Here is a 27,862-nt window from a genome sequence, read left to right on the forward strand (position 1 = left end):
CCCTCTACATATGTTGAGCACCAGATCAGTTGCTGTTATAACTTTTGCTTCAACCATCAAATATAATTTTAAAAACTTATGAGAAGTAGGAAAGTCCATCATATCAGGGGTCTGCAAACCCCAGGCTGCAGACCTGTTCCAGTTCCATCACCTGTTAGGAACCAGGCCTCACAACAGGAAGTGAGTGGAAGGTGAGAGAACTTGACCTCCTGCGCTCTGCCTCTTGTCAGATCATCAGCAGCATTAGATCCTTATAGCAGCATGAACTCTACTGTGAACTGCACAGGCAAGGGATGTAGGCTGTGTGCTCCTTATGAGAATGGAATGCCTGATGAGCTGGGCAGAACGGTTTCATCCTGAAACCATCACCCACCAACCCAGTCTATGGAAAATGTGTCTTCCAGGAAACCAGTCTACAAAGGTTGGGGATCACTGCATTATATTCACCTCTATTTTTACACATTCTGATATTCTTCTTTCCTTTTGAAACCTTCAAATCTTACTCTGCTACCATCTTCTTTCTATTTAAAGAACTTTAGTAATTTTTTCAAATGGTACTTTCGATTCTGGGGTACATGTGCAGATCATATAAGATTGTTGCATAGGTATATTCATGGCAAGGTGGTTAGCTGCTGCCAACCCTCCATCACCTATACCTGACATTTCTCCCCCATTATCTCTCCCCACCCTTCCCCAGCACCCACCAATGGACCCCAGTGTTTCTGGTTTTTTTAGATTGAGTAATTTCTTTTGATCTGTACTTTACTAATTCTATCCTCTGTCATTACTGTATTACAGTGGCTATCAAGAAAGCATTTATGCTAGTTCTTATATTTGTCAGTTCTACAATTTCTGTTTCGTTCTTTCTTACAATTTCTATTTCTAGGCTGAGATTTTCTATTTTTTCATTTGTTTTAAAAATTAATAACTGTTGTTGAAATATTTTATTATGAGCCATTTAAAATCCTTGCTGGATAATTTTAATATCTGATTAATCTCAGTGTTGATGTCTACAAATTTTTCTTTCATTCATGTTATTTTTCTAGTTCTTAGCATGATAACAGTATTTTTCTAGTTCTTAGTAAGCTAACTAATTTTCTATAATACTCTGGACATTCTGTATACTATGTTTTGACACTCTGGATGTTATTGAATCATTTTTTCAGTAGGCAATTCTTCTTTTTAGGTATAACATAATGGATGAGTAGGTATGTATGATCAGCTTCCCTCTGGGCCCTGACAGCAAAAGTGTACCACTGATTTGCACTGCCTTGTTGGCTCTGAGTGGATTTGTCAGATCACCTCTAATCTGAGTTCTACTGCCACTCAAAGACTGACTCACACTGCTTTGTTGCTACATTATGGAATCAAAAAAATCTCTTCACTGAATCAAGGGAGGGATTGGAAAATCAGGGTGCCACCTAACATCACTTGCCTCTACTTCATTCCACCTCATAATGCTAGATAATGATGTAGGATCAGTTCCCCACTGGGTTCTGGTTACATGGAATGATAAGTGTTAAAGCCTAGAGTTGTCAACTAGCCTTGCCTTACACTGCCTTCAGCCTTGTCACTGCTGAGTGAGAGTATATGTTCAGCATTCCACTGGACCCTGATGACACTATACTGACAAGGAGAATCCTAGCATCATATGTTTCTACCAGGTGAAAATACAATATCCACTTCCCACAGCCTCACCCATACTACTTGGCGGGAGAATCAGAGGGCTGCCTGTTTCTCTCTAGTGGGGGATAGAAGTTCAGTTGCCCCTCTTCATTCTGCAAATAATCTATCACTAGGGGAACCAGATAACTGCTGACTGCTTCCGCTGGGTATAAGATGGAAAAACAGCTCCCAGTTGGGTCCCAGTAACACCACACAGTGAGGGAATCAGAGTTGCTTCCTACTTCTGCAGGGCAGAGGGATGGGAGGGGTGGTGGAAAATCAACTCCCAGTATGGCAAAGCTGAAACTCCAGAAGGCACAGGATGGTTTTTTCACTGATCTTTGGCTGAAGTAGGATGGGTATTGCCAGATAGGTTTTCTGCTGTTAGACCACATTTTTTTTAATCCTTTACCTAAAGGGAAGAGCTGTTTTTGGAGCCAATTTTATCTGTTGCCAGTTGCAGGCTGGAGGCTTTGGTGCTGCTCTCTCTGCAATATATGGGAGGCAGTAAGCAAACCCAGTGATCTCATTGCCATGTCATTTCGAAAGTCCTGAGGTCCCTCAGTTGCTCACCTTCTTATTTCCACTCTTCAGAGTATTCCTACACTTGTTAAATTATGTCTAGAATATATTTAGTTGTAAGGAGAAGAACAAGAGAGGAATAATGAAGCTATCAATTTTTGGTGGAACCAGAAATCCTCCTTTTCAACAGAATCAGAAGTATTTCCTTCAATTTTAATAGAGATATAATTCAATAATTTTCTTGAGATATAATTCACATACCATGCAATTTACTTATTGAAAGTGCATAATTCAGCTGGGCACAGTGGCTCAAACCTGTAATCCTGCACTTTGGGAGTCCAAGGCAGACAGATCACTGAAGCTGGGAGTTCAAGACCACCCTGGCCAACATGGTCAAGCCACATCTCTACTAAAAATACAAAAATAAGCCTGGTGCAGTGGCACACACCTGTAATCCCAGCTACTTGGGAGGCTGAGGCAGAAAATCACTTGAACCCAGGAGGCGGGGATTGCAGTGAGCTGAAATATTGCCAATGCACTCCAGCCTGTGTGACAGAGACTGTCTCAAAAATAAAAGTGCATAATTCAGTGGTTTTAGTATATTCACAGAAGTAGGCACACCACAATCAGTCTTAAAACATTTTTATCACACCTCCAAAAAAACTCGAAATATATTAGCAGTCACTCTCTGTTACCCTTGAAGCTCCCTAACCCTAGGCAACCACTAATCTAGTTTCTAACTCAATAGATTTGTCTATTTTAGTTATTTCATGTAAATGGGATTATACAAAGCCAGCAGTTAGTGAATGGCTTCCTTCACTAAGCATAATGTTTTCAGGATTCATCCATAGTATAACATTTATCAATACTTCATTCCCATTTATGGCTAAATAATATTTCACTGTATAGAGATATTAATTCTATTTATCCATTCATCAGTTGAAGGACATTTGGGTTACTTCCATTTTTGGCTATTATGAATAATGATGCTATAAACAATTGTGTACAGGTTTTCTTTGTAGACATAATTTTTTATTTCTTTGAGTATATACCAGGAAGAATTACTGGGTCTTATAATAAATCTGTTTTTATTCTTGTGAAGAGCTGCCAAACTGCCTTGCAAAGTGCCTATACCATTTTACATCCCTGCCAGTGGTATATGAAGCTTCCAGTTTCTCCACATCCTTGCTATCACCTGTTATTATGTCTTTTTTATTATAGCCATTGTAGTGTGTATTGTTTTAATTTTCATTTATTTGGTGACTAGTAACATTGAGCATCTTTTCATATGTTTATTGATAATTTGTATTTCTGTGGATTTGGGGTGGAGAGTTCTGTAGATGTCTATTAGGTCCGCTTGTTCCAGTTCTGTGTTCAAGTCCTGAATATCCTTGTTGATTTTCTGTCTTGTTGATCTAATGTTGACAGTGGAGTATTAAAGTCTCCCACTATTATTGTGCGGGAGTCTAAGTCTCTTTGTAGGTCATTAAGAACTTGCTTTATGTATCTGGGCTCTCCTGTATTGGGCGCATATATATTTAGGATAGTTAGCTCTTCTTCTTGTATTGATCCTTTCACCAATATGTAGTGTCCTTCTTTGTCTCTTCTGATATTTGTTGGTTTAAAGTCGATTTTATCAGAGACTAAAATTGCAACCCCTGCTTTTTTTGCTCTCCATTTGCTTGGTAGATCTTCTTCCATCCCTTTATTTTGAGTCTATGTGTGTCTTTGCACGTGAGATGGGTCTCCTGAATACAGCACACAGATTGGCTTTTGACTTTTTACCCAGTAGCCTGTCTGTGTCTTTTGATTGGGTCATTTAGGCCATTTACATCTAACATTAATATTGTTAATGTTTGGATTTGATCCTGCCATTTTATTACTGGTTGTTTGTTTTGCCTGTTGGTTGATGCAGTTTCCTCATTGCATCGTTGGTCTTTACCATTTGGTTCATTTTTGCAGTGGCTGGTACTGGATTTTTTTTCTGTGTTTAGTGCTTTCTTCAGGAGTTCTTGTAGGGCAGGTCTGGTGGCAATGAAATCGCTCAGTAATTGCTTGTCCATAAAGGATTTTACCTCTCCCTCACTTATGAAGCTTACTTTGGCTAGGTATGAGATTCTGGTTGAAAGTTCTTTCTTTAAGAATGTTGAATATTGGTCCTCACTCTCTCCTGGCTTGTAGGGTTTCTGCTGAGAGATCCACTGTGAGACTGAGGGGCTTTCCTTTGCAGGTGACCCAATCTTTCTCTCTGGCTGCCCTTAGCATTTTTTCCTTCATTTCAACCCTGGTGAATCTGATGATTATGTGCCTTGGGGTTGCTCTTCTTGAGGAGTGTCTCTGTGGTATTCTTTGTATTTCCTGTATTCGAATGTTGACCTGCTTTGCAAGGTTGGGGAAGTCCTCCTGGATAATATTTTGAAGAATGTTTTCCAGGTTGGATTCATTTTCCTCATTCTCTTCAGGTACACTGATCAAGCCTAGATTAGGTATTTTCACATAATCCCATATTTCTTGGAGGCTTTGTTCATTTCTTGTTACTCTTTTTTCTCTTTTCTCGCCTTTTTTTTTCATTTCATTGAGTTGATCTTCAATCTCTGATATCCTTTCTTCTGTTTGATCAATTCGGCTACTGAAACTTATGTATACTTTACAAAGTTTTCGTGCTGTGTTTTTCAGCTCCATCAAGTCGTTTATGTTCTTCTCTAGGCTGATTATTCTAGTTAGTATTTCATCTAATCTTTTTTCAAGGTTCTTAGTTTCTTTGCATTGGGTTAAAACATGTTCTTTTAGCTCAGAGAAGTTTGTTATTACCCATCTTCTGAAGCCTGCTTCTGTCAGTTCATCAAAATCATTTTCTGACCTGTTTTGTTGCCATGCTGATGAGTCGTTGTGATGTCTCTGGGGAGGAGAGGCATTCTGGACTTTGATGTTTTCGTCCTTTTTGCGCTGGTTTATTCCCATCTTCTCTGAGTGGACATCAAAGTCTGTTAAAGTTGGGGTTATTTCTCCTGTATGAGGCATTTTTTTAAACACAGGTGTCAGTGTGCCACTTGAGACAGTCTGTCCATTGTCTGCCTTTGGAGGCACTGCTGGGCTGCCTCAGTCTCAGCCAAGCTGCTGTTTATTCTTCGCCTGATTTCCTTGCTCCTGGAGTTAGCACTGCCTTCCCAATGACGGCCTCTTTCCCTCTGCTGAGCCCTCTGTTCCCTGGTGGAGGATGTGTTAACTGCAAAACTCTCCCAGGAGAGGGACTCCAGTTGCTGGATCTTGTAGGGGAGGGGCCTGTCTGATTGTATCTCCCTCCCCGCTCTCAACTTTCCCTTCTGTGGGATGGGCAGTTCCTTTTCGCAAGCTTTCTCAGTATTAGTCCAAATCTCTGCCCTGGTCTGCACTAACAAGGCACTGGTCTGGCGGGGGCTGCCGGCCTGGGCTGTTGCCTGTGTCTGCAACTCTGGGTGGTTCTCGGCAAGGCGGTTTCCCTGGTCTGTGTGCTGCCGAAGTCTCAGAGTGAATTGCTGTATCTCATTCAGAGAACTGAGGAGGTGATGTCCCCACCAGAACCTCCGTGCCTGATACACTTTCCAGGTAAGGCAATGCCCCACTTTGCCTCAGCTAGACACCTTTGGGCTGCTTTTGCTGCCTTTTTGGGGGGTTAATCCCACTGTTCAACTAATCCCTTGAAACAAAACTGGTACTCACTCAGACATGCGGATATCGCTCTGGTTCTGTCTCACTCGGTGGTAGCTGCACTCCAGAGAAGCTTCCTTTTGGCCATTTCCTCCATTTCCCACACCAATGATTAGCAATTTGTATTTCTTTTTGGAGAAATGTCCATTCAGATCATTTGCCCATTTTTTAAATGGGTTGTTTGTCCTTTTATAATTGAGTTGTGAAATTCTTTATATATTCCACATACCAGTACCTTATAGATATATGATTTGCAAATATTTTCTCCAATTTGTAAGTTCTCTTTTTACCTTGTTAAGAGACTCCTTTGAATCACAAAAGTTTTAATTTTAATAAAGTTCAACATCTTTTCAATTTCTAAGAAACAAGAACATTATAATGTACATTCTTGATTTTTCTTCAATAGCATATGTAGAAATATTTTCTGGTCTAAATTTATATTATTTGTTGAGTAGGCATCTAGAAAAAGACAAGATATCCTTTAGAATTTTTCTAATAAAGAGAGTAACCATTTTCTCTTGTTCTATGCCATCTTTTGACATCCTGTTTGGGACAAAATTTCTATTAATTTATACCAATATATGATCTGTATGATTTATTGTTTTATTATTTTATTTGTTATTTTTACTTCCTCTTAACAGTTTTTGGAATGGTTTTACTTCCTCTCCAAATATTTTTTACCTGGACCATGAATGAAAAAATCAATAGACGTGTATGCAGAATAAAGGCTGAATAAAACTTGTATAGTCATCAAAATTGTATTTAGGAACGAATCAAAATTTTGACAAAAGTCATGAACTATCTGAACTAGAACTGGGTCTCAGAGAGCACTCCAAGGAGTTCCCTGTAAGTGCCATGGATGCCATTCTGTGCATTGCATGAGCCTCTGCTAAAATCTTTCTATGAATCTTGGTGAGCTACAAACCATGCAGTGTTAACAGTTCTCTGTCACAACCAGAGATAATGGGTTCTGAAAATAGTAAATGGAGGTGATCAATATTCTATCACATTTCATGGTGTTTGATCTTTAAGAAAAATAAATGCCAACTGAACTGCTTTTAAAATGAGATGTGCTTGAAGATGTGTCTGAAGCTTGGACCCAAAAATCATTTCCTAAAACAATTTTATGGGGGCATAAAATTTCAGGATTATAGCATAATATGTAATACTATTTTATAGTGTAGAGTATTAGTTTAGACATTACACTTTGTTCAGTAATAGATTATTGAATATATAGTATGTGAGAAGACAATAATAAAAGGGTGAGCATTGTGAAACACAGATTTGAAGGTGCATGGAGTCCCTCACCCTGATATTTTACAAGCATAGTTAATCAGACATTATTTTAGAATGGCTTATCTAGTGTTCTGAAATTTATTAATCAGGGATTAAACAAACTACAAAACAAAGTAATTAACTGAGCTGAAAGAAAGTAAATCCTATTAGAGGTGCAATAGGCTTAGTATTCTGAGATTGCAATTACTAAATATTATAGAGAAAATTATGTAAAAATATTTCGATGCCCAGTATATTTTCTAGAGGGTATGATTTGCAATTTCTTCAAAATTCCCACACACAATGTTTGGCTGACCAATTAGCCAGCATTACTATCTACTTTAACAATATTAAAAAAGAAGAAGAAGAAGAAAATAAGAAGTGTTGTTGGCATGTGAGCCTCTTTAAAATAAATAGTTCATAAAATGCTGAGGGTATGTACATTGCAGAGGATGTGCACACCATTGTTTCTGGCCTATGATGTAAAGAGATGAAGGGAGCAGTATTGGCCGGGAAATTGTCATAAGGCCCTGGCATTGTACTTTTTAAAAAACTCATCTTTTACGATTTCTAGAAGAACATAACAATTAAGAAAATTATGAAATGATGGATTATTAAAATTAAAATTATCGTAACTACTATCTAGCATTTATTGCTATCAAAATATATTTGCAAACTGTCTTTAGTGAACAAAATACATATAATATATAGTAAAAAATATATATTTTATAAAATTTAGCCAAGTTATATATACTATAAGAATATTTACCTTTATTAAAAACTCGGCAAAATAATATTGTTAAATGGTGCCAAGTATTTTATTATATAAATAATAATCATTTATAAAAACTGCTTCTCCCATACAGTGCTCTCTGGGACAGTACCATCTGGTGTGATATTAGAGGATGTTACACAAGGAAAGAGAGCAGTCTTAAAAATAAATCTGACAAACACTGTTAATAAATGTTTTAGGAAGAATTTCTCAGATTTTTAATATGTTAAGGTACATGACCAAACTGAAAGAGAGTAGTGAAGCAGCATCCTTGTCTGGGGTGAATACCCGAGGTTCATCATCTTGGGCCAAGAAAATTGAGGACATGAACACACACAGGGAATGAGTTTAGGAGCACAGGTTTAACAGTCAAAAGAAAGAGAAAGGAGAATGGCTCTCTCTCTTGTGAGAGAGAGAGAGAGAGGCAATGGATTGGGAATTCCAGCCTGCAGCTGAGTGCACTGGATTGCAAAGAGAAGGGAACTGAGTACACGTGGCCACCAAAGAGAAGGGAAAATGGAGCTGCCATTTTGAACATGTCTAGTCCCAGAGAGCTTTTTCCTACTGGCACAACTGCTGGCACTCACCAACGCAAGCTTCAAACTTGCATGTCTATGTCGGCAGCTCGATTTTACAGGCTACTCTTTATTAGAAAAGAAAATGATTTGGGGGCTGCTTTTCAATGAAAAGAAAACCCTGCTAAGGTTTCCTTTATCCTCACTGTCTGCCTAAATAATTTCTTCTTAACCCCTGTATCAGTAGTCAATTTAAAGTTTTCCCATGCTTACCTTTGACTAACAATGAGTTTTCATGATCTTTATTACTATTATATAATCTATTTATACATTATCTATAATATCTCTATATTAGATAATGCATATCTATTCTATTACTATTGTATAATCTATTTTAAGATTTCTATTAATATCTTATGAGATGCTAGTGACTATACAACATAATGTGGGAAACACTGAATTAAAATATTCTTCTGTCAGTTAGTCTTTGCTGCACAACAACCTACCTTAAGTCTTAGTAGCTTTAAAATTATAATTATTTATTTATTCACAATTCTGTAGATCAGGAATTTGGGCTGAGCACAGCTGAGATGTCTCAATAACTCCATGTAGTGTTAGCTGGGCTTACTCCCATGCCAGAGCCCTTCTGAGCCACCTCAAATGTCTGGGTCTCACTCGCCCTGGAGTCTCTCACCCTCAAGGAGGCTGGCTCAGGCTTGTTAATGTGTTAGCAGAGTTCTGAGAGACAGAGCAGAAGCTGGAAGGTCTCTTCAGGCCTGTGCTTGGAATTTACATGCTATTCTTACCTCATTCTATTGGTCAAACCAAGTCAAAAGGTCATTTAAGATTCAAGGGGTAAGGAAGTGGATTCCACTTCTTTATGGGAGATACCGCAAAGACTTTGTGACCATTTGCAATCTATCATACCTCTTGTCAAACATGTATGTTGTTTCTAGATTTTAGCTGCTATAAATAATACAGTGCAGAACATCCTTAGACATAAAACTGTGTGTGTACTTCTAGAGGTTTCCTTAGGATAAATTCTCATAAGATAAGAATTATTGTGTCAAGAGGTATGGCTACATTTAAGGATTGAAATATACATTGTCAAATTTGGTAGAAATACTATAGCAATCCCCTCTCACCAGCAATATGCATCCCAGAATTTTTTTCTTCTGGTTTATTTGAGACAAGTCTTGTTTACTTTCAGCTAATGTAGCCTCTAAATTTTACTGTAATATGGCTGGGAGCAGTGGTTCATGCCTGTAATTCCAGCACTTTGGGAGGCTGAGGCAGGCAGATTACTTGAGATCAGGAGTTCAAGACCAGCCTGGTCAACATGGTGAAACTCCCTCTCTACCAAAAGTACAAAATTAAGCTAGGCATGGTGTTGCATGCTTGTAGTCCCAAATACCCAGGAGGCTGAGGCACAAGAATCACTTGAATCCATGAGGCAGAGGTTACAGTGAGCCAAGTTCACACCACTGCACTCCAGCCTAGGTGATGGAGTAAAACTCTGTCTTAAAAAACTAGTAAGAAATAAATTTTACTATAATATCATCCTTGAAGTCTGTGCTACAAGACCACACTTTATAGGTGAAGCAGTTTTATAAGATCAAGATTCTTTGGATTTCACAGTAGCTAAGTCTCTTTTATGAGGTCCAAAATAAAATACATTTATGCAAAGTTCAACTATGTGGAGAAACACCGTTATTTTTAAACTCACTAAATTTGTTTGTACCCTTGTAAGAAGAAAATGTCATAGCTAATTTCCTATAGCCTGGATAATTTATAATATAATCCCAATGACCTAATCAAACATATTTACTTTGGAGACATCAATGAAGAAAAAGTACACGTTACAAAGGAAAGGTAATTTATAAGACTTGGAAACTTTTTTTTTCTGAGGAAGAGGAGAAATGGATGGGGTAGTACTATAATTATCATAAAGAAAATGAAACTAATTTTTCTAGAATATAATTTTCTTTTCTCATCACCCTGTTTTGAACACATTCCTCTTGTCATGTTGAAGAAGTTTGGGAAGCTCTTTGGTAAAACATAGTAAAGATACAGAAACTGCTAGCCTAAGAGTCCATGGAGTTGTGTGATGAGAAAGTCAACATTTTCCTAATACAGATTTCTTTGTTTTTTGTTTTTGTTTTTGTTTTTGTTTTTGTTTTTGTTTTTGTTTTTGTTTTTGTTTTAAATATATTCTTCACTTTGGAAACTCTGAAGGGTTTAAAGCTTCTGGCTGAGCACAGTGGCTCACACCTGTAATCCCAGCACTTTGGGAGGCCAAGGAGGGTGGATCATGAGGTCAGGAGTTTGAGACCAGCATGACCAACATGGTGAAACCCCGTCTCTATTAAAAATACAAAAATTAGCTGGGCATGGTGGCACGCACCTGTAATCCCAGGTACCCAGGAGGCTGAAGCAGGAGAATCACTTGAACCTGAGAGGCAGAGGTTGCAGTGAGCCGAGATCAAGCCATTGCACTCCAGCTTGGGCAACAGAGGGAGACTCTGTCTCAAAGAAAAAAAAAAAGGCTTCTTCCAGCTCTTTGTGGTAAGGCTCTTACATTAACTTTCCAGAGTGGCACTGAGAGAAACCCTGAGAACTTCAAGAACCTAGTGCCACACTCCCATGATAAAAGGGAGCTTAGGCATCTACCTGAGGTATAGTCTCTAGATTTAAAGATGACTTGATGGGAAAAGTAATGTCTTGCATCATCCTCAGGCTTCCTTTGTATTTATCATTACCTAATGGTATAATTTTATTTTTCTGGCAATGGATATACCTGCATTGTCTTTCAGATGTGTGGGTATGACATAAGGGTTATATTTAGGAGAAGCAATATATTGGGTTATCGAGATACAAGCAGTATCTGACCAGTTCCAAATGAAGTCACAGCATAGAACAGACCCAGGAACACTTCACCATGGAAATTGCACTATTAGAAGGCAGCATCAAGGAATAGGGTAGTTTCAGCTTGGGTAGTCATGGGAATAGGAGTACTTCTTCAATGGGAGAATAATGTAGTGGAGACAAATATGAACAAAGCACCATGGACACTCCAGGAGAAAAAAGTTCAGAACCAGAAAGCTGAGATTTGCAATATTGAATGAGGTTAATCTCTAAAGGAAATTTCATGCAGAGGGTATGAGAAAATGGAATCATGGAGAATTACCTATACTTTTGCATCCTTGAATGCAGAATGTCTGGAGAAAGAAAGATAATTTCTGGAAAAGCCTATTTCTGATGATATTGGAAAAGATTATTTCTAGGGATATTACCAGAGTAAAATGATGGAATTAAAAGGAGAATCCAAGCCACTGTTAAACAGGCATTGCCCATGTTAAGATCATGACACTAGGTGCCAAAGTTCAGAAATTTGCATGTAGGGTAAATGCCAGGAAAAAAAAATTTGAATTGTGTGTTTACCTTACAATGGAATTGTTATAGCAGTGGACTATGCCAGAGAATAGTCCATTCATTCTAGAGAATGAGAAAGGCAGTCAGATTATTTAGTCTCAGAGGGCCCTGTCTTTAACAATGGTGCATGGGGAAAGCTAAGAAGATTTCATTCCACTACCACAGCCCACAGGATACTGGCTTTCAGGCAGATTTTCACGGGATTCTTCAAGGGTCTGAGCATCCTGGGATTCCTCATAGTGTTGAAAGGGAGGCTCCATGGCAATTAGCAATGTGAGGAAGAACTGCATGTGCAGGTGAATCTCAAAGGGTCCCTCAATAAATTTTGACAACATGCAAAAATGTTAACGATAGATCAGAAGTAGACCTGTGACCCCTATGCCATTGCTGCCCTAGCCCCAAATGGCATTCAGCTCCAAGCAGCTGTGACCAGCTCCTCCCATCATAGATGCCCCCACAACTTTAAGCTGTCATTCCCTAGACCTGTGGGACTATAAGTAAAAGTGTCATTGTGAATAAAGGAAGAGTTAAGAATGCCAAGAATAGCTGAGCTACAGGTCTTGAATTACTAGCATTTTCACTGGCAAAAAGTGAGATTTACAAATCCCAAGTATGCAAAGGTATAAATTCCATTATACTGTATTTCATTGAATTTAATACACCATCATTTGTAAGATGCAGTGTTACTTTGCATTCTATTAAGAAAGAGAAATCATTGCCAACTAAACTACGATATGCCATGGATTTTTGAGCTGTATCTCAATTTCAGATGTGTTAAGATGTGAAAAAATGTGTGTCTTAGAATCAATGAACTAAAGTATTTCTATAAGTGTACTTAACTCTCAAGCCCCATTTTTACTGATGATAAAACATTGATCTTCCCTGTTCAAAGTAAACTCTGTCTTTTCTGGATTTTACTCAGTCTCATTTAGGTAAACAGAATTCTCCTAGAGACAGCTCAGAGAGAGGGGTTACTTTCTTAATTTTACAAGGGAGAGTACCACAGTTCTGCTCAGACCACAGGATCTCAGCTGACACATAATGCAACCTGCTATGGCCATCTGGTACCCTTTCAAGGCCTCTATTCTCACAGTCCACATATCCTTCATCCAATATGACCAACACTGCAAGATGCCTGCAAGTCAGCCAGCTCTTTAAGCTATCACAAGGGAACCTCAGACACTCCCAACTTCCTTTTTTACCCTGCAGTGAGATAAACGACTCATCAGATTACACGTCTCTGTGATCTAGGGCCATACTCCTGCTCTGGCTCCATGCTATATCCAGGGTTTCTCAGAGAGACCTGTAATTTCTCCTGATTGCATCCTGGGGAGGAAGGTATAGATACCTCTTCTTGAAGAGCCCCAAGCTTTTTTTACATTTCAATTGTCACCTAACACAAAGGACTTCAACCCCAAAGACGAGCCAGGTGCATATTCCTTTTTCAGGGACTCACAACAACCAATTTTATTCTTCTATTTTGTCTTTTCACTCCTACCCTAGGTCAACTGATTTATCTTTATTCCCAAAGGCAGAACAATCTGCCTAACTATTCAGACTAACCTCTTGTTTATGCCAGAATTGTGGCTTTTGACAATATACAAATGTGTTCCTAGAATTTCAAATACTAGCAATTTTACTATTTTCTTACTCAGAATAATTTCTCATCCTGAAGGCAGCTCATACAGAAAGCTGACGGGAAAGGAATAAGAAAGGCGAGTAGTAGGAACAAGGGAAAGAAATCTTAAGTTAACATGCCAAAATACAATACAGTAGTCGTACCCCCTTATCCATGAGAATGCTTCCTAAGACCCCCAGTGGATACCTAAAACCACAGATAGTGCAAACTATAACCAGGTGGCTCAGATTCTTGGCTCCCCTGCCCCAGGAATGGGGGAAGAGGCCCTGGAGATGCGGTGGGTTTACTGTTCCTATAAATAACATGGACCCAAAGAGTTTTGCAGGGAGTGATTTATGGGGGGGGGGAGAGAGAGAGAGAGAGAGAGAGAGAGAGAGAGAGAGAGTAGAGAGAGCTCCCATGCTATTGTGGGAGGGGATCCCAGAGAGGGAAATCCACACAGGTAGAGAGGGAAAGACTGCCCTCAGAGGGGATCCAAAGAAGGAGTCCCTCAGGTAAGAAAGGGGCAGTGGAGTTTTTACTTTGAAGTTATTCCCACCCTATTCATGTTCTTGTCTCATGAGAGGAGTTCTTTCAAACTTTCTCTGGAGTGATTGATCTTTGACTCTAATCCCAGATTGGTTGCTTGGGCAAACAACAGAGCCCCTCCTTCCTGGGCTTTTGGTGGACTTTTGAAACAAAGGCCTGAAATTCTACCCAGCCTGTGCTCAGGAAAGTTAGACAAAGAACTCTAGGTTCCCGGATGGGGAGGTGGATGGAGGCATGGCACTGGGAAGTTCTTGCCTTTGAAATCACACCCCTTGTGGACCTAGGAAAAGAAGTTAACATAGTCCCCCAAAACCCTATATATTCTATCCTTTTTCCTATATCCATGCATGCCTATGATAAAGTTTACTTTAAAATTAGGCATAGTAAGAGATTAATAATAACAAATAATAACCTAGAATAAGTGTAATAATATATTGTAACAAATGTTACACAAATGTAGCTGCTCTCTCTCAATTATTTTATTGTACCATACCTATTTTCAGATAGCAGCTGACCATGGGTGTGTGAAATCACAGAAAGCGAAACCACAGTTAAGGGAGTAGTACTGTACCACTAAAACAGTAATCCTATGAAAGCTGGCCCACATTCTCCCTAAAACCCCTGAAGGGGTTATGCCTGCCCATATCTTGCATTAAATTTGCTGGGCAGGTAATTTTTTTGGAGTAAGTTGTAGGGTTGGCAAAGCACTTCAAGGATGTCCTCCAATCCCAAAGATCCGAACTATTGGCTATAAAAATGAAGATAAATTGTATTTTAGGAGTTATGCACTACTGTCAGTAGCAGGCAATGAACCCATATGCCGCCATACTACAACGCCTGCATTGAGCATTACTGTACTCCCTCCAAGAGAAGATAGGAAGAGCCAGGAATCAACCAACAACTTAATAGAATTGACTCCATAGAACCCCAAAAGCCAGAATTAATGCCAAAAATTGCCTTAATTCTTCACCCTTTCCTTCATTCATGTGACTTTTAAGTCCCTTTCATCAAGCAGTAAAATCTATTTCCCCACCTGAATCTAGTTTGGCCCTATGATTCAATGTGGCCCTTGGAATGGACCAAAGTGGCTGTGTGCCACTTCCAAGCCTAGACATCCCAAAGCCTTTCACATTTCTACTTTCTCTCTCCTGAAACTCTGTCCTGCATCATGAGAATAATTCCAGACTAATCTGCTGGATATAAGCCACCCTCATCAACTAAAAGCAGCCAACCTCCAGACATCCTATTTCACTCAGCCATTCCACTGAATGATACACATGTGCACAAGGCCAGCCAAGATCAAAAGTGCCAAGCAGACCCATAGGCTTGTGACCAATAATAAAATTCCAAGGCTTTTTGTACCATTTTTGGAGTGATTTATTATGCAGCAAATCTAAAGAATGCAGAAATTGATGCCTGAAAGGAGATGCTACCTTAAGAACACATAAGACACCATTGGTTTGGGGACTGCATAAGAAGCAGTGGCTGGAAAATAGAGAGCAAACTGTTAGCAAAAGTCAGAAAAATGGTGAGAAAATAATATTAGAGGGTGAAAATACAGTGACCTGCAATGAAACAGGTGACAGAAGAGTTGCCTGCCTTCCCTGAAAGACAAAAAGTGTATCTAGTGAACTTTCAGATTTGACTAAAGAAGTCTCCAGGAAAATAATGTTAAAAGTGTTCTAGCTGTGTATGATATTATATGGAGGTGGACAAAGATAAATAATTGACAAATTTGAAAGCAGAATTTAAAGAGAATATAATGAGCCATAACTTGGTAAGTTGGAAAATAGAACTTCTCATTACCATTGTCTCCAGTCTGAGGACAAAGACTAAACCAAGAGTTAAAACCTAAAAAAGAATTAAGGTGGTACCTGATCGGTTTTCTAATTTAGGCAAAAGAATATTAGGAATCTTGAGACTGTGGTTCCACAGAAGTCATCCCAAAGTAGCAGTAACTCAAAAGAGGCATGCTTATTTTTTGTCAGAAGGAATGGATTTTTATTCAATTCATAGGACGATTGTTTTAGGAAGTACACATGTTAAAATACCATCAGCTTGGACTAAAAGGAACTGAAATTGTTCCAACTGCAAAAGGGTTTTGGCCTTCAACTTTCTATGGGAAAGAATCAGTTTCAAAAATCATACTGGCTGGCAAAAATGAGCTGTTTCTTCAGAAGCAGCCAAGGAGGTGATGGACAAGGAAGGATGGCAGGGTAAAGAGTAAGAAAAACCACTGACTGCAGCCAAACACTTCTAAGAAGCAGTAGAGGTAAGTGGGCTGAGAAGATGGTCCCAGGGAAAAGAACCCAGGTCCAATTAAGGACCATTCTCAGCTCCTGATACAGGAGGACCTGCGAAGTTCCCAGCTGGATTTCATAGCTGCTACAAACTGGTGAGTCCCATGCTTCCTCTTTTTGATGGAAGTGTTTTTTGCAGTTATCTTGTCCCTGTCTCACAATTGTATGTTGGCTGTGGGGGAGAGAGCTAACTTGCTTTTTAATGTATACATCTCCGAATCAAAAGGAGTTACATCTAAGGAACCATATCTGAACATGATTAAGATCATTCAACCCTGGAATTCAAGTTTGATGTCATGACTGATGGAAGCTTCTGGGGATCCTGGAATTAGGGAGCTAAATGTGGACTTTAATAGGATGTTCCCAGTTCTTTCCCTGGCACCATCATCTTCATCCACTCACTTCTCAATGTGGCTTTGAGCCTCTCCCAACAAGAGGCAGATTTTATTTTCCCCATTGACTTGATTTGGCAAATTGGCAAAAGTGATGACATGCCAATCTTAAACCTAGGCCTCAAGAGTTTATATACATATGTATGTGTGTTAGTGTGTGTGTGTGTGTGTGTAGACACACCAGTCTTATAGTAGCTACATACATATAGATGTATATACCTACCATAAGAACTATATATGTATATAGCTACTATAAGGAAAAGCTTAGGTTAGCTCACTGGAAAGACAGATGGCTGAGTTATTGCCATCACTACAGACATTAGCCAGTTAGCTAATGTCAGATGTCCCAGCTGACAAATAAATGCATGAGTGAGCCTAGCTAAGATCAACCAGATCTGGAGCAGATCAGAAGTCATCCATCTGACTTATAATCTAATGATCAATTACAAAATGCACCTATTTTTTAAATCATTTAGTTTTAGATGGCTTTTACAGAGCAATAGTTAACTGATACAGTATAATGTTCTATCAAGAGGATCATAGGAGTAGTATCAGGATTTTTCTATCAATTATGTGACCAACATTATATCTTCAGAAAAACAAACTTTCTATCTCCTAACCATAGTCAGTTTCATTGTTTGCATCCAAACTCCTAAACTACTAATTTATAAACTAATCTCCTCATCTTTGGAATATGCAGCATAATTTCATACTTTTTTCACTTCCTGCAGAAACAACATATTTTAATTTACCCCTACTTCATGAGTATCATCTAATAAAGATGATCCCAAAGAGAATATAGAGCAACACTAATTGTAGGTGACTCATAATTCCTTTTCTCCCTCTAAAACTAGGGATCATGACAATTAGATTTTTATAGAATAAATCTCAGTAGGAATCTTATAATTGATTCCACAGAACAAAATGAGAAATTTGTTTTTTAAAAACACTGAAATATTAATCTTGTTTCCTTCCAAAGCAATTTTTGTTCAGGGATGATAATCATGTACTTTCTTTGGACACACAGAAATTTCACAACACTGAATATTTATCAAGTCAAGATCATCTGAAGGTGATTTACATTGACTTATTTCCTCTCAAAGTGGACCATATTTCACAGTCCACCAGCAAAAACTAAGGGCACACTAACAATCTCAAAACTCTATTTTATCTGAATTTACTTGCAATCACACAGGAACTTGAATTTTTCCTCAAAGTTTTCACAAATATATCTAGAAACTTGTTAGGTGCCATTTCTAACAAGTTCCTAGTATTAGTACATCTGAACTAGTGTTCTTGGTTACCATGTTGCTGGCAGCCCACATTTCTTTTGTTGCACTATATCACTATCATGATAATACTTGAGTCATAATGTCATTGGTGATACACAAATAGGAGTGGCCATGCTGACAGTGCTTCTGGGGAAGTTGAAGATATCTCCACTGGGGTTGCTGTTTCGAGCTGGCCAGGCATCCTATGTTCTGATGTGCCATTTCCCAAAATCATACTCTCATCTCCCCAGCTGCAGGCACTGCTAGAACCAATGATGTTGAAGGTGTCATATTTTTAAAGACTAGTGGAGATTTTGGCAAGAGAGTGTTTTTAATGTTTTCTTTTAGCTTTTAGTAGTAGTATTTAAGGGTTTAATCTAGCACTCAATCTGGGAGCTGGCTGAGCAACTGGAAACCACACTCTAACATTTTGCCTTTGACTTTGACCAAGACAACATGTCTCAAATTTCACTTCTGCTATAAGGCAATATGTCTCAAATTTCACTTCTGCTTTCCAGGAAGCACTTCTGTGCCTTACACAGTATATATAATCCTCAGACAAGACCCTTACTTAGTTATCCAGACATACACAGAGAAGTATTCAGGAGAGAACTGCCCACTTTTAGGTAACAGAATAAGTAAGAAAAAAAGAAAAAACTCTCACCTTATTTAGATACTTTTTATTTAGCTGAAGTAGATTTTCATATGTATAAATACAAACAAATATCCTATAAAATCTACTACTCACAATAAAGCCCATCTATCATGAGTTTATTATGCACCAAATACTTCAGAGCACTTCACATATACAACGCCATTTTTCACCTTTTCAGATGAAGAGATTGAGGTTTAAAGGAATATTTAGTAACTTAACCAAAGTCAACAGTTAATCCAGGCCTGTTTGATGCCAAAATTCTTATTCTTAATCCTTGTGATTATGTGAAGTAATTAAGAATGAGATTATGAACATAAAGAATCTCCTGTATAAAGAATGAGATTATGAGCATAGAAACCACTGGTTTTTTTCATTCAATAAGCATTTATTTAATTCCTATTTATGCCTCAAGCTATGCTAGAGATATAGAAAACAATAATGAACAAAAGCATGTACCCTCTTGGAGCTTACATTTTAACTTTCCTTCCCATCCTTCTTGACAGATAATCTAAGACCAATAAATGTAACTTTAGTAAAAGAGAAGAACATGAACTTGAAGTAAAGCTATCCTCCAAGAGCAATGAGGCATATGACCTTCAAAGAAGCATATATTTCTTGAGCTTTCCTGGAAGATATAGAACAACCCAGCATCAGCAGCACCCTTATGCTCTCTCTAGAGGAGTTTCATTTTATGGCACACGTCTCATAGAAAGGCATTGATGTTACAAGTTGGCATAATTCTGAAGAAACACAGTTCTTTTCATAGTAAAAATAAGGAACTTGGATTGATTAATAAACAGGGTCGTCTATAGAATGAGGAGTTCACACTGCAACTCCAAAATGAGTCCATTTTTATAATATCTTCTCTGCCAGCTAACTAATTTAGAACACACTATCTGTAAAAACAAAACTACTAGCCTTAAAATAAAACAGGCCTCAAAGAATATCTGCTTTAGAGTTGATTAAATTCCCAAATAACAAAATTTCTTAGGCTTCCACTTGAAAGGACTAACAAAAAAAGTCAATTTTATTTCTCCCCTGCAGAAATACTAGATACTGCCTTAGATATCCCTAACAGAAATATTAGATATTGCCTATTAGATATCACTAACAACACATATAGTATACTAAAGAGTATGTGACAAATAGGGCTTGGAGGAAAAGAGGGAGATATGTTTATGTGCTGTACAAAATAAAGTGAAAAATTTTAACCACATTGTTTCAGTAAGATTTTCAAAACGAATGCCCAAAGGGAGATTTTCTTCAACTTTTCTTTAACTTCAATGAACTATTTATCTTATTAGGAATAGGAGGGTATTCTCCACTGGCCCCAAACACATAGAACCTGAATTTCATATTCTTCCAGTGAAAAAAAGTTGCCTTGCTATAACATTATATATAACATTTAGATGAAGGAAAGAGTAAAACATTAAATTTGTTTATGTAGAGGAACAAAGTCCATCACACAACCATGTAATAAGGTCGGCTGGGTGACCTACTGTGAGTAAAACAATAGAGCAAGCAAGGATGCAGAAAAGACTCCATCAATTGCTCTACATTTTTATAGTTTAATCATGAGTCCCTTTTTCTGAAAAAATTACTTTCAATCATGTAAGGAAAGGATGAAGTAATTGGCTGTCTTCCTTCCAGACCAGCATATGAGAAGATGCTTATCCTTTGTGGTGTGATTTCAAGGCTGATCAAATCTTATCATGAAATCCACCCTTTTCCTACTCTGTGCCTGAAATTCTACTGTTAGCAATTCAGTCTTTTGGATCTTACAGGATTTTGATTTTGAATGTACTATGGTATCTTGTGGCCAAGCTTGTTATGGTTGTAATTGCCTTTGATATTTCTGAATTTCCATTCTCTATAGAACTTCACATGCATGTTTAGATTAGCATGCTTGAAATTACTGATTAAGGTAAAGTACAAATATCATTTTGAAAATTAGATATGAAAGTAGAGGAAATTTACTAAATTCTGGATGTAAAATAAGCTAAGTTGTAAGGTCATGACATCCATTCTTGCCCTTTCAAAGATGTGAACTTACACTATTTTTAATTACATCATCTTCAAGAAATAATTAGACATCAAATTCTGATATCTAAACCAATTATTAACAACCATCACAGTCAGGGAATCTCTCACCTAAGTAAAAAAAAAAAAGTTTTGAACTACATCAATAGCTCCTTCAGTACAACAGTACAATGTAGAAATTGTTTCTCAGCATTCATTAAGGACCACATACTGTGCTAGGTATGTTAGAGAATACAAGATCAAACTTGGCTCCTGCCCTCAAGAGGGCCCCACAAAAATTCAGGTAATTCTAAGGCAGCACAGATTAAGAAAAATGCAGCAGGAGAAATACAAACAAAATATTGGTGGAGACATGGTTTACTTTAAAATTGGGAGAGCGACCTATGGAAAGCAGTTTGGGGCTTTCTCAAAGAACTTAAAATAGAACTACCTTTCAACCCAGCAATCTCATGATTGGGCATATACCTAAAGGAAAATAAAACGTTCTACCAAAAAGACACATGCACTTGTATGTTTATCACAGCACTGCTCACAATAGCAAAGATATGGAATCAACCCAGGTGCCCACCAATAATGGATTGTAATGAAAATGTGGTACATACACACCAGGGACTACTACACAGCCATAAAAAGAACAAAATTATGTCCTTTGCAGCAACATGGATGCAGCTGAAGGCCATCATTCTAAGTGAATTCATGAAGAAACAGAAAACCAAATACTGCATGTTCCAATTTGTAAGTGGGAGCTAAGTGTTGAGTACCCGTGGACACAAAAATGGAAATGATAGACATTGGAGACTCCAAAAAGAGGATGGAGAAAGGAAGCAAGGGTTGAAAAACTACCTATCAGGTACTATATTCACTACTTGGGTGATGGGATCAGTAGAAGCCCAAACATCAGCATTATACAATATACCCCAGGTAACAAACCTGCACATGAATCCCTTGAATCTAAAATTTAAAAATAAATATAAAAATATATACAAATAATTTTTTTAAAACTGAAGCATGAAAATACTGGTATAGAAGGTGAAATCTGCTAAAAAAAAAATTCTACTCTGTGCAAAGTAAGACAGAATGAATAAGGCAATGCCTTGATGAAAAGTCACAGGCTATCAGGAGAGCAGGTCTTGAAAGCACTACCGTGGGCCAATGTGGCACAGTGATGGTGTAAACACGTGATGACACCATGGAAGAAAAGAACACAGAGCATTTGTTTTTGTAGAAGAGTTGGGGAGGTGCCTGCCTTGAAATCGAAATAACAGATAACAAAAGGAGATGAAGGACATTCCAAGGAGCAAAGTTTAACCAACATACAGCCAAGGAACTGCTCTGCAAGTTGGGTATGAGTTTCACAGGATTAGATAGACATGGGGACTTCAGAAACAAGGCAGTAAAAAACAGCAGTGTCTTATTTTCTGCAAAAGACCCCTTTATACATAAGAAAACAGTTACTGGCTCGAATTTCCATTTTCTTCCTCTTGGATTATATTTCTTTATTATTTTATCTCTGTTGTGGCTGAGCCCTTCCATGTCTTCAAAATTCATCTCTAGTCTGAAATTCACATTTTCCATGCTTTTATAATAAGAGTCTGAGCGGTCATGGCCTCACAAACGCTACATACCATACGCTTGTTGATTTATTTTATCAAACTTACTGGTCTGTTTCAAGTCTGTCTTTTACTTGAGAAAGAAGAGAAACTTCTCTATTTATAAGGGTCATATAGTTTTACTTTATACAAGTACATAATTTGTCCCTATTGTCTATTGTTAATGTATTCATACCACTGTACCAAGTAGCCCAGACTGGGAGCATGTCCCCCTAAGCTGCCCCCACAGTTCAGGAGGGTTGTCAGATCAAGTTATAGGACACTTCCTTAGTCTCCATGAAACTCTGGCTGAAACTTATCTCTTTCCTCCCCCAAGTTCCTCAGAAATGTGTAGCCACTTGTCACTGCTTGGTTTACTTTTGTTATTTTTAAGTGTTTGTGATATGAGTTTCCTTAAAAATACATCTGCCTGGAAATCTAATTCATAAAAAAACTGTGGTTCAAGAAGCTGCAAAAGACCTTCCCTAGATTTATTGCCATCTATTTCTGCATGGTTTCCCCAGGGAGGTACCAGGATTCAGTTTCTTACCTCTGACCCACCAGATAGTAACACCTTTCCTTGGTGACTAAGAAAAGCAGGCAGCAACTAGCATTAAACAGTAAGTGGCTTCCACACCTGGCATCCAGAAAATTATGCAGTTGTCTGCTGTTTACCCTTGCCTGAACCATAAAGTCATTTTAATGTACATAGTTCTAGATTATGGCTGCTTTCCAAGAAAATAACCCTCTTGTTTGTCTGTTTATTTACTTATTCATTCAACAAATCTTGAGATTACAAAAGAGAAACAAATAACAGATATGAAAAATTGATATAATACGTTTTAGTGGGAGAGACACAATTGATCAATACATCAATACCTGTGTAAATACATAACATCATGGCATGTAATATTATGCCATATCAGGTAATTAAAAAATGCTATAATGAAAAAAAAAGCAAAATAAACAGAGCATAATGGGAAGTGCTAATTAAGATACAGTAGCCAGGAAGGCCTCTGTGTTGTGCTATGTGGGCAGAGACCTGCTTGAAGCAAACCAGAGAGATATCCAGGAAAAGAATAACACAGACAGAGAAGTGCATGTGCAAAGGCCTTGAAGTGTAGCACATATGTGTGTTCCAAGAACAGCAGAAAGTCCATGGCTTTGGAGTGTGGTGAGCAAGGGAGTCACAGAAGGAGACAAAGTCAGGGCTTGACCAGGAGCCAGATCCTGAAGGGCCTGTCAGCTATGGAAACAAATTTGCATTTTATGCTGACCCTATGATCAGAAGGAAATAGAAGAATCACAATGACTACAAAGTTTTCAGCCTGAGTCCTGGAATAAATAGAAGTGCCATGTAATGACTTGAGAAAAACTAGGGGAAAAGCAGGTCGGCACTGAGAGGGAGAAGAGAATTAAGAATCACTGGGTACCTGGAACACATTGTAGAGTGATTATTGGCATTACACTTTTGTCTTGGGGATTTCCACTGAATTTTTCATGTCCCATCAACTTCCAATTATTAGTATTTTGGCCAAGAAAGGCATGTAACGAGAAGGGCAATTCAAAATCTATTCTGGTATCTATTTTATGCAGAGCTGATTTCAGGGATCATTTTGAAACGGGCAAAATTTATGAAGTTTCCCAATCTCCAGGTTTGCCACTTCCCCTACCCATCCCAAATTATTTCTCCACATTGCTCCCAGATTTCCTCCGAAGACATTCATTTCCTTTCTTATCTGTCTCTGCCTCTGCTCATCACCACCCATATGATTAGGGAAAAGATCAGGTATCGATCGGTCTCTTACACCTAGGATGAATTTAACCCCATATTTAATATCTCTGCGAAATATTTCCCTTTAGAGTTTGTCTCTAACTATGTGATAGATAGTCCTGTTTTCTACTTAATTCTCCTCTTAAGGAAGCATCAAACATGTAAAGAAGCACTGGTAGGTTTAGACATCCATAGATTTCACCTACATTTAAGACAAGATATGAAGATAAGTATGACCCAACACAATGTATGCGAAGAATGCTTCCAAGTGTCCTCTGTTGATCCAAGAAAGACGCCATCTGAAGAAAAGGTTTAAAAATAAAGCAGTCTATGAGGAAAGAAAGAAGTACTTACTTACTGCTATGATGATTACAGGATGTTGAATATTATCTGAGGTGGTGGAATAAAGGTTGGTCGTCCAAACTAATCATCAGAACAAATGGCAATAAAGCAAGTTCCTGGAACAGACAGGTAAAGTCGGGGACTACCAGGAGCCAGGAACATGATTCCAGGGAGCAGCAGATCTGGAAAGAGGACATAGATAACAGAAAGAATTTCTAAGAGAAAGAGCCACCAACATGGCAGGTGTGATTAGCTTTTCAGAGCTGTATGTTCACATCTGTGGGCACAGTGGCATTCTCAAGAACCAAGGGAACACCCATTGCTAAGTCGTTTTTACCCCAAGCTAAATACTTCTAGAAGTCTAAGTACTTTGAATCATTACTTCATGGCTGATTACCTTTATCAAATTCTTCATAAATATTACTTTTAAATGAAAGAAGTATAGGAAGAACACTACTGATTTTTATCTCTACATATTAGCTGATACTCCTTTCAGTATTAATATTCTATTACCTTTTGGAGGAATGTGAATAGGTCTTTCCCCATCTGCTTTATTTTCATGTATCCCTGGACTCTCATGACTGGATGTTTTTCTTTTTCTAGAGAGAATATATGCATGCACAGATTTAAATGTTTACTAACGGAAAAATCAGTCTCACTAATGGCATTTTACTTATTGGAAGAAAAATAAGAATAAACAAAAACATTCCCAATGAGGCATTTATATCTTCTAATATATAATCTTTCTAATAGCTAGCAGAAAATAATTTTAAAATTGCTAAGATTAACTTGTCACTCTTAATCCAAGCCAATGTGGCTGCCAGGGTTGACCTGAAGTACAAAATCTACACTAAAAAGGTAATACACTAAAAGACCAATGACAAATAACTACTAACAATGATCTGTGCCAACCCAACCTTCAAGCCAGGGTGACTTCACCAGAGGGTAATCTCATAGCCTGAGGAGTTACTGAATTATTTGTACAGCTTTGGGACTAGACATGTCCTGAAATCCTGACAAACTACACTAGAGAAGGGCATCATGAGAACGTGCTTCCTACCTAGTGAAGAGCATTCTGCTTACTGCAGAGAAACGCATGGCTCCAAGGGTAGTGTTGGTGGTGTGATCTGAGGAGATAAGGAACAATGCACACCACCCAAATATCTTTTCACACCCCTTTTGGGCTCAATAATTATTCTCTAATAAAATTTTAAAAATTATAGTCATATATATGCACTCTCTATATATGTATAGTCATACATAGGCACTATGTATAGTCCATGTATATATTTCATAAACATACACTAATGTGTAATATATAACATATTCAAAACCCTTACATAAGAGGATTTGTGAGTTAAATTTTTCTCAGAGTATAGAGATTACAGATATTTTATCATTTTCTCTCTCCTTTTAAATGTATGTTTCCTTTGATCAAGGACAAAATAAGATCTATGAACCCGATCATATTGTCATATTTGGCCTCAGATATCAGAAAGCTCAAACATTAATTCTCAATTTTATTTAGTATTCTTAACCTATGTTTTTAGTCAAATTTTCTCCCCCATCTTCAAATTTCCTCATCCTCACTATTTAGGTTTTGATTTGTTAACGTCATTTGAATGATTGTTTTACTTAAGCACCTGGCATTTTAAAAAAATCCATGTCCTTTTTTGTTCATAAGTACAATACATATAGATAATATCATATTTGATATACATATGTACATATATAATAAAAATAAGATAATAGCTAGCAATTATTTATTTACACTTTATCATGAAAGTGTTCTACTCTTTCCCAAATGGAATCTGAAAATGGATCTTGACATGAAACAAGAGACCTGGGGGATACAGGGAACAAAAACGCCAGGGCCCAGATGGGAGATGGTGGTTGCTGAAAGCACCCTTCTTTGTTACATTTACTACCAGGCAACCTTGTTCAGGGAAAATCTGTTTCTGAGCAGGCTCAGGATGAAGAAGAAAGGGATAAAGGAGAGTAGCAGGTTCTTAGTTGTCAGGGATTACCTAATGAGAGCTGAAAATTCAGTTCCTCCTGATTGCTCTGGAGCAAGCTGTGGAGGCAATTCTTAGGGAGCCACCAAAGGAAAAAGCAGAAGCCCATGTCAGTTCTAGAACTTCTTGTTCTCTTGGAGCCACTAAATCGGAGAGGATCATGGATCATCAGTCTTTGTGACTAAAAGAAAAGCAGCCACACTTTGATTTTTACCCCATAGGAGGGGTGAAGGTAGGCTGATAAGCTGCTGATATAATGATACTTTCTATTATTTGATATGTCGCAAGAATTGTTTTACAAATAGATGAAATATTTTTCATATTTTGTCAATAGAGGACATCAATTCAGTTGCAACCAGTCAACTCAGATCACATCCAAAACACTTTGATAAGCCTCTGCAACTAATGACTGATCTCAACCAATTTCCTGGTTGCTGTTATAGTTGCCCAAGCCCTGGTAACAATCTTGAGCCTTTAAGACCAGTATACAGCAGCCGCTGAAAGAAATCTAAAAATAAGGTGAGGTCACCATGGGAAGAGATCAGCAGTCTCCCTGGAGCACTGCAAACTTAAATGTGTCTGGGAATGCTGCAACATTGCCAACATCTCAGTCCAAGGAACAGGGGAAAGAGCACAGAAGAATGTCCAGTCAGTGGAAGAGTTGTCCAGTCAACTGGCAGGCAGAGTCAGATTGGACTTATTAGACATTCAAGTGTCTCTAATAAATGCTTGAAGCAGAGAGAAGAGCCTGACAGAAGCTTGAAAATAAGGTTCAGTACCAGGCAACACCATGGACCAGGATCCAGTCCCAGGAAAAACTAGAATAGGAACCAAAAGGCAGGAGCCCATCAAGCAGATCTATACAGCAGACTGGCCAGACTTCCTATGGCATTGCAAGGATAACAGAAGATGCAGACCTCTGCTTAGCCAGAGCTGAATTTGTCTCATGTACCAGACAATGAGCTCAAATTTACAGACTATTTACAGATCATTCTTACTGGTAGGAAAGGGACTCTCAGTGTCTTGCCTGTCAAGTTCCCACTGCTTCAGGAACCAAGTAGGGTTCCTGAAACAAGCCTGTGGATGGCAGGCTGGAATACCCAGAGCTTCAGTTTCTGCCTGCATCTGACATGGAGCCTTTCCCTGCCCCTGAAACGATCTGCAAATGGGTGAGTGAGATAGCCCTACAGAGAGCAGAGCCTAGGTCCACAGGAGCATCACAGCAGGCAAAAATATACATAAGGGAAGATAGATCAGTTCAGAAGTTTTCAGTCCTGAAAAAGAAAATGAACTTCACCATATGATTATATTAAATTTCAGGCCAAATATTGATGCTACAAAGGATAATTTTATTGTAATTTTTATGAATAATTCCCAAGACATTTTATTCTTGCTTTAGAAACTTTTTAATCTAAATATTTTATATAAGCCCTTCTTTCTTAAAAAAAA

General features: G+C 38.1%; 1 long non-coding RNA gene across 1 annotated transcript in view; it reads right to left on the minus strand.

Moving 5' to 3' along the window:
* The window catches only part of LOC120363230 (uncharacterized), a 186,821-nt gene extending 161,206 nt beyond the window's left edge, over positions 1 to 25,615 (minus strand). The window contains exons 1-2 of the long non-coding RNA XR_012517195.1: positions 24,912 to 25,615; positions 24,411 to 24,580 (exon numbers count right to left, since the gene is read on the minus strand). This is a non-coding gene — a long non-coding RNA (uncharacterized LOC120363230). The remainder of the gene's footprint in view (positions 1 to 24,410; positions 24,581 to 24,911) is intronic.
* Positions 25,616 to 27,862: the final 2,247 nt, after the last annotated feature.

Source organism: Saimiri boliviensis, chromosome 4 (assembly GCF_048565385.1).
Source record: "Saimiri boliviensis isolate mSaiBol1 chromosome 4, mSaiBol1.pri, whole genome shotgun sequence".
In the NCBI taxonomy this organism is placed as follows: Eukaryota; Metazoa; Chordata; class Mammalia; order Primates; family Cebidae; genus Saimiri; species Saimiri boliviensis.